Here is a 15,637-nt window from a genome sequence, read left to right on the forward strand (position 1 = left end):
ATATTTCATGTTAGAAAAATCAAATCTTGACCTGAATATTTCAGATTCATTCTTTGTGCTTTTCAGCAAATATTTCACTCAGCCACCTGACCAAAGCAAAGAAGATTTAATACAGTAAAAAAATTTGAGTTTTGTATTTTTAGTTCAAAAGGAATGTTGTTAATATCCTAACATTTCTGTAGTAAAAGACATTACTTTTCTTTACTTTGTGTGTGAGAGATACAAAATTTGAAATATATATTTACATGCACACATTGTATACACATATGTTACAAAGACAACCTGAAAATTATCTTGAAGCCCAGGTCTGTAGAATAAGCATTGTCATTTTAGGATAAACATATAAGAATATGTCTATTCATAGAGAAAATGTAAATGTGAATGTACATGAGCACAAAAAGAAAATAGTTGGTTTAAAGCAGTGTATGTTGCTGAAAAGCCACCTTATAAAGAAGGTACTGCCATTATGCTCGATGAGGAGACGAAGAAGCTGAGAGTCACCTTGCCCAAGTTGGCATGCGTGTTGGGAAGTAGTGAATCTAGAATTTAACATAAAGCGTATAATTTCACAACCCACAATACAGAAGACACTGCTTTAGAACAGACATTCTGCGCTGTACAATGGCCTAACCAACCAGTTTCTCATGGGCATCCTCTGGGATGGTTAAGTGGGTTTATCAACTGGTGTCTTGCTAGACACAGGAGATTAGCTAGTGTATCTGTGAGTGAGTTTCCAGATAGTTAGAACAGGAAAGCTCTGATCCCATCGATGTTTGACTCCATTTTTGGTAGGAACATTGAAACACTGTTAGGAGGTTGTAGGGCTGAAGAACTTAGAGCCTGTTGAAGGAAGTGAGTCCCTGCGCTTGTGCTTTGGAGGAATCAGTCTTGGCCCTTGGCCCTTCCTGTTGTCCATGCCCTGCTTTCTGGCCACCGAAAGCAATTCTGTTCTTCATGCCGTTCATCGTGATGTTCACATTCTTGACCTCACTATATGCCCAGAAGGAGTAGAGTCGGTCAGCCATAACATCCGAGACTTCTAAAACATAAACCATGATGAATTTTTCCTTGTGTAAAATAGTTTTTCTCATATTTGCCACAAGATAAAAATTGAGCCACATACCCTCTCACAATAGTACACAAAACATATGTATTCTCTCCAGGATTCAAAGTGAATCTGTCCCTACATTATACTTTAACTTACAATTCCACTTTTTTCCCCATAAATACAATGATTCTCAAGTTTTCTTATGCCTCACATAATTTTTGTGTGTGCTTACCTCTTTCATATGACTGAGAGCAATATTTGGATGTCGAATTTAATGTTTAACACACATTTCCAGTATATACTTTTTAAGATTAAATTGGGCTGTTCACTTACAAGCATGGATGAAAATAACTTTTCTTCATTCTTGTTCCATTTAGAAAAGTCATTCTTCAAATGTATCACCAGACAATTTAAAAGAAAAAATAACCTCTTTCCATAGTGTATCATTACCACCATGCAACTTCCACAAAATCCAATTTTTCAGAAAGCTACGCCATCCAGTTTGTGAATTGATGGTTCTCTTTAAAACGCTGCTGCAGGGTCACTTTGCTTCGTTGTGGCCAGCAGGCGGAGCTCACATACAGATGACAAAGATCTCCCTGGTCACATAAGTCCTGGGAGGATGTGACATGTCCATTTTGTTCTAACGATATTTAACGGTTTGCCTGATAATCACCAGGATTCGGGTGCATTGTGATTCTTTGTCAAAGCTTTGGGAAAGGCACCTAAGCAATGACCATACATCTTTAGGACAAGTCATGTGCCATGAGAGGGGAACCCTAACACCATTCATGTGAGTCTCTCTGCATCTGGTCTCCAGTCGTGCCGTTAAGGTTTTCTTTACACCTTCTCCCTGTGTTCTTTGTCTCTGGAGGGTGCCACATGTCAAAACACTGTCTTGGGCTCTTTTATCCCCATATTTCATTTCTCTTCAAGTACCATGTGTTCTTATTGGTAAAGCTACTACAATAGAATTCAAGCCTCATGCCAGTGATGTTTTCTCTGTTTTCCTTGCTACAGCCCAGGTTTTTTGTTTGTTTGTTTGTTTGTTTGTTTTTGTTTTTAATGTTTCTATAAATGGAACTACCTGGTACTATTGTACTGTCTTGTGTCCAGTAGAAGAAAAGTTCTAACTCATGTTTAGTTATTCACCAACATTTCAAAGACAGGTTCATATTGAAAGATAGGAAAAAAATGACAACACAAATACAAAAATGTTTGTACATAGAAAAAAGTTTAAAATTTTTATAGCAAATATGAACCATTAAGGCAGCTCCTTAAGACTTCACACAGTTTGTTAAAAATAATAAAAGTCAAACTGGAGGTGGTAGCACATGTCTTTAATTCCAGCACTTGGCAAGCAGAGACAAGTGGATCCCGAAGTTCAAGAAAAGTCTGGGCTACAGAGTGAGTTCCCGGACATCTAGGGTTACCCAGAGAAACACTGCCTCATAAAACCAAAAATAAATTCATAAATAAGATAAAATTTAAATTAAATTAAAAATTTAAAAAGTCTAACAGTAAAAATGACCAAAGAGCAGGAATGGAATTTATAGAGTCACAATTATGGATATAGTTTAATAAAATATTTGATTTAAATGATTATAAAGTAAATAAAAATTAAAATGACCCCTGTCTGAATTTAGAAAGAGTGGTTTAGTGTTGGCAGTGATGGTAGGGGGACAGCAAGGGTCACAGTATAGCCACACACATGACAGTACTATTTGCCCACACTGGGAACAAAATTTACAATAGGCAGCAATAATACTTGCTTTGACCTAGAATACTTCTCTGGAAGTTATTCAAAGTATAGTGTAAGGGTCCATACATATAAAAAGTCCATTCTTGCATTATTTAGCCGAGTAAAAATCTACACAATATAAGCAGCCAACAGTGCAGCATAAATGAAATACGGTATTTTATTCTATATAAATAAGAAAAATAAAGGCTGCTCATCTTACTTTTGATGTTTGTTTTCTCCAACTACAGGGCAACCTAACTTGAACATTGTTTTCCTCTTTCCTTCTTTCTTTCTTTCTTTCTTTCTTTCTTTCTTTCTTTCTTTCTTTCTTTCTTTCTTTCTGTTTTGTTTGTTTGGTTTTGCAAGACAGGGTTTCTCTGCGTTGCTTTGCGCCTTTCCTGGATCTGGCTTTGGAGACCAGGCTGGCCTTGAACTCACAGAGATCCGCCTACATCTGCCTCCCAAGTGCTGGGATTAAAGGCGTGCACCACCACCGCCTGACGGTTGTCCTCTTTCTTAGCATGAGAAACCACCATTCTAAGTGAGGTCAGTCAGAACTAGAAAAACAGAGGTTGCATGTTTTCTCTCATTTATGAACGTTAGCTTTGAATCTTCAAATATGTGTGCTTCATTTGTAGTACCAAGAAGTCAAAAAATCACTAAGGGTCCATGGGAAGGCTTTCAAGAAAGGGAGATATAAGTCACTGGTATAAAGGTTTAAAAGGGAACAGAAATGGTTAAGTGGAGGTGGGCAGGGGAGGGTAGAGGAGGGATAAGTACCACTAAAGACCTTTGGAAAAAGTCATATGGAGGGGTTAAGTGGAAGTCAAGTCTCTTATTCGTGGAGCCTCCTAGGCTGTCGGCTGGGTCGAGATGAAGCTGAATATCTCCTTCCCTGCCACCAGCTGTCAGAAACTCATTGAAGTGGACGATGAACCCAAGCTTTGTACGTTCTACGAGAAGCGTGCATGGCCACGGAAGTGGCTGCTGATGCGCTGGGTGAAGAGTGGAAGGGTTATGTGGTCTGAATCAATGGCGAGAACGATAAGCAAGGTTTTCCCATGAAACAAGGCATGTTGTTTCATGGCAGAGTGCGCCTGCTATTGAGTAAGGGGCACTCTTGTTATAGACCAAGGAGAACTGGAAAGAGGAAGCGCACGTCTGTTCAAGGATGCATCGTGAATGCCAATCTCAGTGTTCTCAACTTGGTTATTGTAAAGAAGGGAGAGAAGGCTAATCCTGGACTGACAGATACTACTGTGCCTCGTCGGTTGGGACCTAAAAGAGCTAGCAGAACCCGAAAGCTTTTTAATCTCTCTAAAGAAGATGATGTCCGCCAATACGTATGGTCAGAAAGCCGTTAAAGAAAGAAGGTAAGAAGCCCAGGACCAAAGCACCCAAGATTCAGCGTCTTGTTACCCCATGTGTCCTGTGACACAAATGCCGCCATCCTACTGCTCTGAAAAACAACACACAAAGGAAAACAAGGAGGAGGCTACAGAACATGCTAAACGTTTGCCCAAGAGAATGAAGGAAGCCAAAGAAGAGCGCCAGGAACAGATCGCCAAGAGACGTAGGCTGTCCTCTCTGAGAGCTTCTACTTCTAAGTCTGAGTCCAGTCAAAAATAAGTCTTGAGGTTGGGGATTTAGCTCAGTGGTAGAGTGCTTGCCTAGCAAGCACAAGGTCCAGGGTTCGATCCTCAGCTCCACAAAATAAAAACAAACAAACTAAAAACAAGTCTTTAAGGGTAATAAATAAATGATCATACCTTAAAAAAAGGAAGAAAGAAAGGAAGAAAGGAAGGAAGAAAAAGTTATATGGAAACCTAGTGCCGTAGAAGCTCCCATATGTGTGTGTATACTGTGTGTGTGTGTGTGTGTGTGTGTGTGTGTGTATAAAAAGTTAAAATTGAGTTACCCTATAGCTGTGCAACAATGCCCCTAGACACCAGAGGCTAACACATAAAAATCCCAGAGCCAGGAATGGGTTGCTTTCTTTTGGATTTATTGACCAATGAGTTCCCATAGATCCTGAATAGAATAGCATAGACTATTGCCAATGCTCTTGATCACCATCCAGAACTTGACAGTAAGATTGTATTAGTTGAGACATCACATACTTGAGTCACAGAAGATGGAGAATTCAAAGTGATGCTGACCCCAAAGCTTCCTTCCTACTGTTGTTTTCCATAGTGCTGGAGGTTGTATAACAGCTACCAGAGGAGAAAAGTCACAGCTACCTTACCATGCTGTGAACACTGTGAGCAACAAAATGACTGACTTGGCAAGATTTGCCCACTGGTGCAGCAGTGGCACAAACATGGAATAATCAACCACTTTCTGATTGATTTAAGTCCCATTTCACAAGATGACAGCCACACCTGGTACCAATTACCAGTATGAATTTATAGGTAGACAGGCCATAGGCCTAAGGGAGAACCTATTACTATTATTTTGTTAAATGGACATAGTATTAAACCGATTCCTAGTAACTTATCATTATACACATAGATTAATGCATCTCACAACAATTAACTGAGAATCATCTTTTTGCAGTAACTAATGCAAAGACTCACAAGTTGCCAAGACACAGACAATCAGAGGCAACAGCATACTTCATTCTAAACAGAATATATATACCTCATGCCCTCCTCCTAGCACTCAGGGATCATGGTGGAAGAGGGGATGGAAAATGTGTAAGAGCCTGTGGTGGTAGATGATTGAAATGCAACAGTCCCTTCTGGACACAGCAGGGCAGCTGCACATATGAACTCACAGTGGTCGTGACAGCATGCACAAGACCTGTGCAAGACCTACACAAGCCCTAGTGAGACCAAATTCTAGCATGGAGAGGGAGTTTGTTTTGAAATCCATCCCTTGAGAGACAGGTAGTTTTCCCTTAGAGTCCAGCCCCCAGTAAGTCAACTCCACTCCAATGGAAGCCACACATCCAAGAATACTTGGGCAGCACAAACAAACGGGTCTTGATAGATTAAAGAGGGGCACAAAGTTTAATGAATGGGCAAGAGGGGTTCTATCTAGGAAGAGTTAAGAAAGGGGTGAATAGATTCAAAATTCATGTTACAGAATTCTCTAAAAACAAGTGGAAAGACAGGGAAATTATGGTGAGTTGAGGAGGGAAAGGAATCCCTCACTCTGGACTCTGGCTGAATTATCTCATCAGCTGATACACGACATTCACCACACTTTATGTGGAAGCTGCAGACATTGAGGAAAAAATCTTTTTATATAGAGATATGTTGTTAAAATAGTAACGAATGAAGCCTAAGGCCTAAATGAATGGCCTGGGGGGGGGGGTCTCATTCATCTCCCACCCATTTTCTGAGAATCTTACAAACAGCAGTAAACATATCCCACATTTCTGCTAAAAAAAAAAAAAAAAAGAAAGAAATTGAATTACAACAATAATTTTCGAACTATGGACTTGAAAAATTACTGATTGAGTGTTTATAGTCAGGTGCATTTATCTCCCCCCTCCCCACACACACACACCAGCAACCATTTCTCACTGCTGTGGGATATTCTGTACGTCAAATGTGTTGCTCTGATTGGTTAAAATTAATAAAGTGCTGATTGGCCAGTAGCCAGGCAGGAAGTATAGGAGGGACAAGCAGAGAGGAGAATTTGAGGAACAAGAAGGCTGGGGGAGAGACACTGCCAGCCACCGCCATGACAAGGAGGATGTAAGGTACTGGTAAGCCACAAGCCACGTGGCAAAGTATAGATTAATAGAAATGGGCTAAATATAAGAGTAAGAGCTAGACAATGGTAGGCCTGAGCTAAAGGCCAAACAGTTTAAATAATATAAATGTCTGTATGTTTATTTTATAAGTGGGTTGTTGGAATAACAGGGCTTGGCAGGGGCTGGAGAGAAGGTCACCAGCTACATCTCACCATTTTGCCACCTTAGATCATCACAGAACTTTCTAAATTTTCTTGAAAATTGAATCAAATCATCTTATCTTATTTTCTTTTCTTTGACAATGATTTTTTTGAGATTGAAACATGATGATGCATATATCAATAGTTTGTTATTGTTGAGAAATATTACCTTGAAGATACACAGAAACTAATTTTATAAGCTGATGGTAGAAGTTTTAGTTGTTTTTAATTACTGTAAAATAAAACTGGCTCTGGTTACATTTGCACAAAAACTTCTCAGTGAATATATGTTGTAATTATTTTTGAGCAAACACTTCCAAGGTGAAATTTCTAAGCAGTTTTGTATATGAATATATACTATCATTAAAAATGACAAACATTTTTCTGATGATGTTATAACACTCCTAGACACAATGAGTAGCAACTTCAGTTCTCCCTTCTTGCCAGCATTTGATGTTGCCAGGCTCTTTAGGCCTTCCTACTGTTAAGGTGTGGGGTCACTTCCACTGTGTTCCACCAACATGAGTTGAAGCATCATTGCTTGTTACTTGGACCATCTGTGTCTCCCTTTTTGTGAAATCTGTTCAAACTATTTTCCCATTTTGTCCGGGGTGTTCAAAAACTTATTATTGACTTCATAAGAGTTAGTTAAAATGTGCTACCAAAGAGTCTTTTGTCAGACATATGTATTGTGAGTGTTTTCCCCAGCTTGTGACTTGACTGTTCATTTGCTTAAGTGTATCTTGAAGAGCACACTGTCACTTTAGTAGAATGCCATGTACCATTATTTTCCTTTTAAGATTTGTAGTTTGTGCATCATATTTAAGAACTATTTTCCTCCCATGAGAGAAAATGCTCTTATGCTTGCTTTTGAAGTTCCCAAACTTTCAGCTTTCACGCATATATGAATGTTCTCTTTCTAGTTAATTTCGTATGTGTTGTCAGGTAATTTGGAGATTAATCTTTTTATAGTGTGCCTAATTGTTCTGCCATCATTCACTGAAAAGGCTAATTCAGTTTTCTGTGAGTTCCCTGGAAATATTTTCTGAAAGTCAACCAACTCCAAATGCAAAAGTCTATGTCCTGACTTTTCACTTGCTCCCCTTGACCTGTATGTCTATCTTTATGCCAAGAGTCTTCAACTGAAAATGTTTTGCCTTCTGCGTCCAGATGCATTGTTGGATACTAAAACCACCTGCTGCCTAGGCTTCCTCAAGTTGGAAGGCAGTTCTCTTGAACCTCAGCTGTCATTGCAACTAGCAAGAAATACGAGAAAGCTGACTTCTTCACAATTTCTTCATGTATAACATAGGTGGGTTGGTACAGACTTCTGAGTACCAATCGAATGATTTGGTTGGATGATAATGTGAAGTTCTTGGGAAGACAAATAGGAAGACAGAAGTTAACTGTAGTTGATGTTGGTCCCTTTAGGCTCTGCTCCAATAGCCAAAAAGGGATATTTTAAAGTGTGTTTGCCATTGGGATTTTTCACCTGAATTTTGCATTCCTTGTAATCTTATTTGCACTTTGATTCTGCCACTCAGTTATGTGATAGCTCTTTGGTAAATCACATAATTCCTCTGGATCTCAATTTCTTTTTCTAAAAAGTAGTATCACTAGTTTTTCTCTGTAGTTACTCAAGGTAACTATTAGGTCATTGGAAAGGCATAATTTTCATAATTTCATGCTACATAGGTCTTCATTGGATCATGGTGTTCATATCTATAGTTCTCCATAAATAATAATGCTAATATAAAAGAATGAATATTGAATGCTGTTGTCAGGTAGATATAGAAACCCTAGATCATAGGTATTGGAAGAACAAATGTGTTATGATGAGCACAAGAAATAAAAGACAGAATAAAACAAACCACAGAAATATGACTGCTGTGTGGGAAGAGTGAGCATATTAGTTGCTCACTATGGGACGTACAGTACTAGGATGGAGCAGGGAATACTGCTGGAGGGGAGAGCAGATTGCTGTAATCTGCTCTCATCATTGTGTTTATGGGACAGTCTGTCATCTTATAGATAAGAGCGCCCCACCACTGAAAAAGTTCCAGGCAAGGCCAGTCGTCATTAACAATGGTGCTTGGTGAAAGATTCTATGCTGGCTCCTGAGCTCTCGGTGAGGGGCTATAAAATCTATTCTAACTCCACAATGTCATGATTCTATGAAAAGCTTGAAGAACTCTAGAATCTTTGTAAGCTTCCATCATAGACCAACTCTCACAGTTTCTGAAACCAAAATGTCCTATGATTCTGTGACTCTATGACTGCCTGTCTTCCATCACAAATTTAGATATCAAAATAAAAGAAGCATCAATTTTCACTTCTTTTGGCATCTCTATTAGAAGAGTTTTCTAGTTCCACTAGTTCTATCTCCCACCAGCCTGCCTCCTCCAGAATAATGCAAATCAAAAGATTAAAATGTCTTAAAAGAAAGATGCGCATTTTCTTGTCTTCCACACTGAATTAGCTACTTCCCACAGAACCCAAGGCTATAGCAAAATCAGGCCATTGTTAGAAGAGATCAGGATGTTAACAGGAACATTAAAACATAAGAATCACAGCATCATGCTGAATACTACTTAGTGGCTTGGTGCATATTAATATCATCCAATATATCAACTTCAAATAAGCTTGTCACTGGTAAGGTCCACTTATATTGTGTTTTATCATCGATTTTGTATTTTCAATGGTATTTTATTAATATAACTCCAAATATTCAATAACAATTTTGTGCCATGTTGCAGTCATCAATGGCTTTAAAAGTGAATGGTTTGTGTTTCTGACTAGTATGAGAGACAAGGTTCTAAAGAATTTCAGTAAATGCAGAACTTAACTGACATGTAATAATGAGGCTTATTGTGTAATAGGATACATTGGCTGGATTGTGGACCCAAAACTCTACCCCTCATTATCTGTACACATTTTGCCAAGTGACTTTTGAGTTTCTACTATTAATATGGAATTATTTTCCATTCCCTGTGCCTTGCTTTGACCTCTAAGTGGAAATAACAGCAAGACACTTCTGAATCTACACCATGCAAAGTGTTTGCTATCTCATGGCCCCTGCTATACCATGTGACAGGCCCAATCTCATCCACTAGAAGAGACAAACCAACAATCTTCAACATGTGAGTACAACAAGATCAACATAGACTTCTTCCATCAATTTCATGCCTGAATCCATATGCATAATACATAAAGGATGGCTTCAAATAAAATCATACTTGTTTTTAGAGTCTCAAAAACCAGTTTTGGGGACTGAGTGATGATGGTTCAGTGAGGAAATACCTGCTGCACCACATGAGGACCTGGGTTCTATCTTCCAAAGCCCACATAACAAACTGGATGTGGTGGTGGTGCACATATGTATTCCCAAGGCTAGAGAGATGGAGTCATGCTACTCAGTAAGTTTCAGGCCAATGAGTGACCTTCTCTCAAAACTGAGCTGTATGACAACTGAAGAAAAACATTCAATGTTGTTCTCTGGCTCTATACTACACATGTGTATACATGTGCACAGGCATGGATATGGACTCAATTTTAACCAAAACACATTTAGGTAATAAATCTGTGATCAACAAATATGTTTGTGAGCATATTTATAACACATACATGCTTTATCACTCACACAGTTGAGGTCAGGCTGTGACCTGCTCTGAACCACACTGTGAAGAACAGAGGCCTTCAGGTTGTCCCTTTCCTCGATGACTCCATTTTACAATGTTAATCCCACTGTGAGTACAAATCCAGAGGGAGAATAAACACTATTACATGCTCTATACCACACAGAAGGAACAGCTTCATAAATAATTCTTTCCCCTATAAACTTATCAAAATAGACTTGGACAAATGGGCATATTAAAATGTCAGAAAAAATAAAGAAGCCGGAGAACTCTCCAAAACCACCATTCTGGGGACAGGTAAGACACCCTCCCCTAAACTTCCAAAATAAGAGGACACCCAACACTATAGTAACTCCCACTGACTGATATTTTGACTATCTGGTGTGTGCCTCAAAGAACTGACAAGAAGAGAATGCCCAATTCTCCCCAGGGTTTCAGCTCAGCTTGTTCTCCACTGCTGATGCAGCCTACTCAAATTGCCATCCATTTGTCTGCCCAGACCTAGTTCTGCGCTTGCTTTTATGTTCCTGATGTCCTGAGCCATGCTTCTATGACCCCCAAGGTCTGTACCATCATCTCTATGATTCAACTCAACCCCAAGGTCCAGCTCAAATCCAAGACCCTGTATCATGACTCTGCAATGACTCTAGCAACTTCCCAACTTGATGCATTCATAATCTTACCTAACTGATTCCCCGATGCTCAACATCTGGATCAGCTCTTTGTCCTACCTCCAGGAAGGCATCTTGGATCTTCCTGAACCCTGCTGTTTCCCCTTTAACCCTATTGTACAAAGAGATAAAATTACCCTGTGATATGTAATGTATGATTTGAGAGTTATCATTAGCTGCAAAGACTGACAGAGAAGAACTTGTGTTTACCAATGGCCAGCTATCAAGGGAAATCAGGATTACCTGAAAAATTGTAGCCCAGAAAACTAACATAGCTTGCGAATTTAATGTAATTCAGTAAATTCTGACAAATTAGGAAAACCCTACCATGTCCATACATGTCTCTAGCATGGCATTTACACCTTCTTTTGAAATTTCCTGAAAATAGTTTTTAAAGGATATTAAAGAAATCAACAATTTTAAAGCATAAAAATAATTTCTTTATTTTTTAATCTCAAATATCAACAACATAAGTTTATAAAGTGTTTAAACTCAAAGCATCACATTATTATTATGTGATGAAGGGTACTTGGGATTTTAACTCAGAACTTCATGTATACAATGGAAGTACTCTACAAACTCTCCTGAAACAATTTAATGTAAAAAAGCCTAATAATTCACATAAACTATTAGTTAAATAAGGATAGGAATATATTTACCAATAACTATAAATAAAGAAATCACACTGAATCACAAAATACATGATTTCTAACGTAGTCATCATAAACAAATTTTAAATGTACAATATTGATGTCATTATGTACCAAATTCTGGAAATGGAAGATCAAACACTAAAAGGAGAAATATGTCAATTAGGAAGTCACATTTCTCAGGATCTAAAAGTACTGAGATTTCCAGTGCAGAATATTGAAGTATCAATTAAAAAGATTGTGAGTTGTTAAATAAGGCAGATGGTTAATGCACTGATATCAGACATTATAATCAAGCACACCATTTCAATTCTTATCTTGAGGATTATTGTAATTGAAACTGTCTGGGAAAAATTCACTTTCTTCCAATCCAAAGTTTTCTGCTTAAAATACTAGGAAATAACATTGCATAAAAGAATTTTTAAATACCTGAATAGAGGGAATACCTTTTATATTCAGAATAATTTTGGATAATAGTTGCCACAGACTTGGATATATACGTGTGTGTGTGTGTGTGTGTGTGTGTGTGTGTGTGTGTGCCAGCATATAGACTTTTTCTTTTATTTAAAATAGATTATTTTCTCATACAATATATCCTGATTATAGCTTCCCCTCCCTCTACTCCTTCTAGTACCTCCCTCCCTTCCCTCCCTCCAGATCCACTCCCTTTCTGTTTGTCAGTAGGAAAGAACAGGCTTCTAAGAAATAACAATCAAAATAAAATAATATGAAACAAAAACTTTCATACTGAAATTGGATATGGCAACCCAACAGGAGGAAAAGAGCATTGAGAGCAGGCAAAAGAGTCAGAGACCCACTCATAGACAGGAGTTCCATAAAAATGCTACACTATTAGCTGTAAGATATACCCAGCGGACCTGGTGCAGACCCATGTGGGCTCTGTGCTTGGTGCTTCCTTCTCTGTTAGTTCACATGCACCTTTTGAGTTGATTCAGAAGGCCATGTTCCTTGGGTGTCCTCCATCCCCTCTGATTATTACGGTCATTCTGCCTCTTCTTCAGTAAGATTCCCTAAGCTCTGAGGGGAGGATTTGATGGACTCCTCCAATTTAGACTCTCTTTCTCCACATAGTATCTGGCTGTGGATCTCTGCATCTATTCCCATCCAACATATAGATCTTTATACAACTTGAACTAGCCAATTTTTACATGTTTAACAGGAAAAAAAAACTACTCAAATGAATGGCTTAGGTAGATAGAGCGAGATGATCCAAGACAGACAGACAGACAGACAGATCAGAGACAGATATTGAGATACTGTGTTTATTTGAATAATCTGTCCTCCCCAGAACTGAGCATCTGAATACTTGGTCCCCAGTTGGTGATGTTGTTTGGGTGTGTTGTTAGAGGGAGTATGTCACTGGGAGTGGGCATTGAGAGTTTAAAGACTTGAGCCATTTCTAGCTAACTCTCTCTGGTTTGTGCCTATAGTTCAAGATGTGAGCCCTCAGTTTCCCATTTCTGTCACCATGCCTGCTGCTTGTTGTCAATTCCCCCTGCCATGACTCTGACCTCTCTACAAGGTGTGTTGGTTTGAGTAAGAATGGCCCCCATAAACTGCTATGTTTGAATGTTTATTCATCAGGAAGGGGTGCTACTTGAAAGGGATTAAACAGTGTGTCCTTGTTGGAGCAGGTGTGGCCTTTGGGAAGAAGTGTGTCATTGAGGGTAGACTTGAGGTTTCAAAAGCCCAACCCTGGCCCAGTAGCTTTCTCTCTTCCTGCTGTCTGTAGATCCAGATGTAGAACTCTCAGCTACTTCTCCAGCACCATGCATGCCACCATGCTCCCCACCATGAAGATTATGGATTAAACCTTGGAGACTGTAAGCAATCCCCAATTAAATGCTTTCCTTTAGAAGACTTGTCGTGGTTGTGGTGTCTCTTCATAGCAATAGAATATTGACTTAGACAAACTGCAAGCCCAAATAAACTCTTTCTTCCATAAGTTGCCTTAATTGTGGTGCTTTACCAGAGCAATTTGTATTAGCAATAACTAATACAAATACAAATATAGATTTTGTTGCAGATACAGCTTTGATAACTGGCTGATAGTATTGAGATAATACTGAATATGACCATGAAAAAAACTTATAATCAATTAAGAATGAATTGAGTGTACAATAGGTTGGCTCTTGGTTAAACCTAGGAAGGGTAGTAGAATTTAAGCACCTCACCAAATAAATGCAATGAAGCAAAAAGTAGGGCTTTTATTATAGCTTTATTATTTTTTATGTTCATGAGTATTATGTGTGTGTATCAAGTGTGTGTGGCAACCTTTGAGGTCAAAAGAGAGCATCAAATCCCCTGGAGCTGGAGTTACAAATTGTTAGGAGCCACTATAAGAAATGAACTTGGGTCCTCTACAAAAGCAACAAGTACTCCTAACCACTGAACCATCTCTCTATCCACTATTGTAGCTAATTTTTATATACATTACACCATGAATATCATTAACTGATGAAACAAAAACTAAGATCTATAAATATATATGGCTACCAGCCTTATAATTTACACAAGAAATTTCTTTAGCTTGTGACTGCAAAGGCTTGTATAATCATTTTAAACATTCAGCCATACTAGAAAGCACTACAATAAAAAATCTTGAATTGTTTTCAAACATGTCTGTTGCTAGAACAAACATAGTCATACACACTTTTTGTTTACTCTGTAGAGGGATGGCTTATTTTCCTTGCAATTTTCATTCTCTTTATGTGAGTTTTATACTTGGATTGCATAAGAACCATTTCCAGTGAGAAGAAATTCTACCTTACAGCAAGAACTAAAAAATGCCCTAGCAGCACATGAGGAGTTAGGAATTATGCCTCCAGACCACAGATGAGTGGACAAAAGTTCACATTCTCTTTCTTCTTCAACCTTCTGTCTGGTAGAGGTGCCAATAAACAATTGAATGACCATATGCTTAATGCTGCTGGAAACACAAAAAGAGAAAGAGCAAAAAATGTAGTTAACTCTCAAAAATTCAAGTGCTTGCTAGACCCTGAAGATAACTCAATAGAAAAGGAACAAGAGATATGAGTCATTGAATTCAAACAAAAATTACATAAGGCTATGGAAAGTAGATCAGCATCATCAACAGCAAAATGAAAAGCAGTGGGATACAATATTTGTCCTAAATTGGGGAAAAACTAAAAGGCCTGGTAATAGTCAGTGTCACCCACAGTGTGGGAAAATGAATGTTCTCATAAAAGGCTATTAAGTAGGTTAAGTGGTATTAATACAAGGTTGTAGAACATAGCTTTGTCTGCATGGATAGGAAATATAACTAACTGTGGACTAAAAAAGGGGTTTGTTTTAAAAACAACATCTGTGAGGATAGATGCTGTCATCTTTATATCAGCTACTGTTTGACAACCTTCCTACTTTCCTACTCCAGGTGCTACATTCAATTCACCAGAAGAGAAAAGTCCAGGGTTTTGAGGCTGAGCCTTTACCATAACAGACCTTTTAGCAGGTCCCCTTGAGTCTCCTCTGTTGGAAGTGGTATCCATAGCCACTCCCAGAGCAAAACCATTGAAGACTCTCAAGAGATGCACAGGCTAAACATTCTGGATAGAAAATAGCACTTGACTAAGACATAAATTTGTGTGTGTATAAGTTTATATGCAATATTTTGGTAGTACCAATCAAAATGTAAGTGAATAGTACTTATTTCAGAAATTCAGGTCATAAAATATTTTCAGAAATAGTGCAAAATATATATAATTTTATAAATAACCACAGAACTATTTCATATGAATGTGTTGTGTCCCTTTAGATAATTTTAGATGCATAGTCATGCCATAATTATGAATATAAATTAGAAATAATTTATAAATTAAACATTAACTAATAATGTATGATAGACAGCAAGATGTCATACATAATGAATGCTAAATTGATATTGAAGATTGTTTGGGGTTTTACTGCAGAGGTTTAGTCATACTTACTTTATCCATATCAATTGATAA

The 15,637-nt window shown here is 38.2% G+C and overlaps 1 pseudogene; it reads left to right on the forward strand.

The window, feature by feature from the left end:
• The first annotated feature begins 3,662 nt into the window (after positions 1-3,662).
• Positions 3,663-4,418, forward strand: LOC118584491 (annotated as a pseudogene).
• The last annotated feature ends 11,219 nt before the right edge of the window (positions 4,419-15,637 follow it).

This window comes from Onychomys torridus, chromosome 5, assembly GCF_903995425.1.
Source record: "Onychomys torridus chromosome 5, mOncTor1.1, whole genome shotgun sequence".
In the NCBI taxonomy this organism is placed as follows: Eukaryota; Metazoa; Chordata; class Mammalia; order Rodentia; family Cricetidae; genus Onychomys; species Onychomys torridus.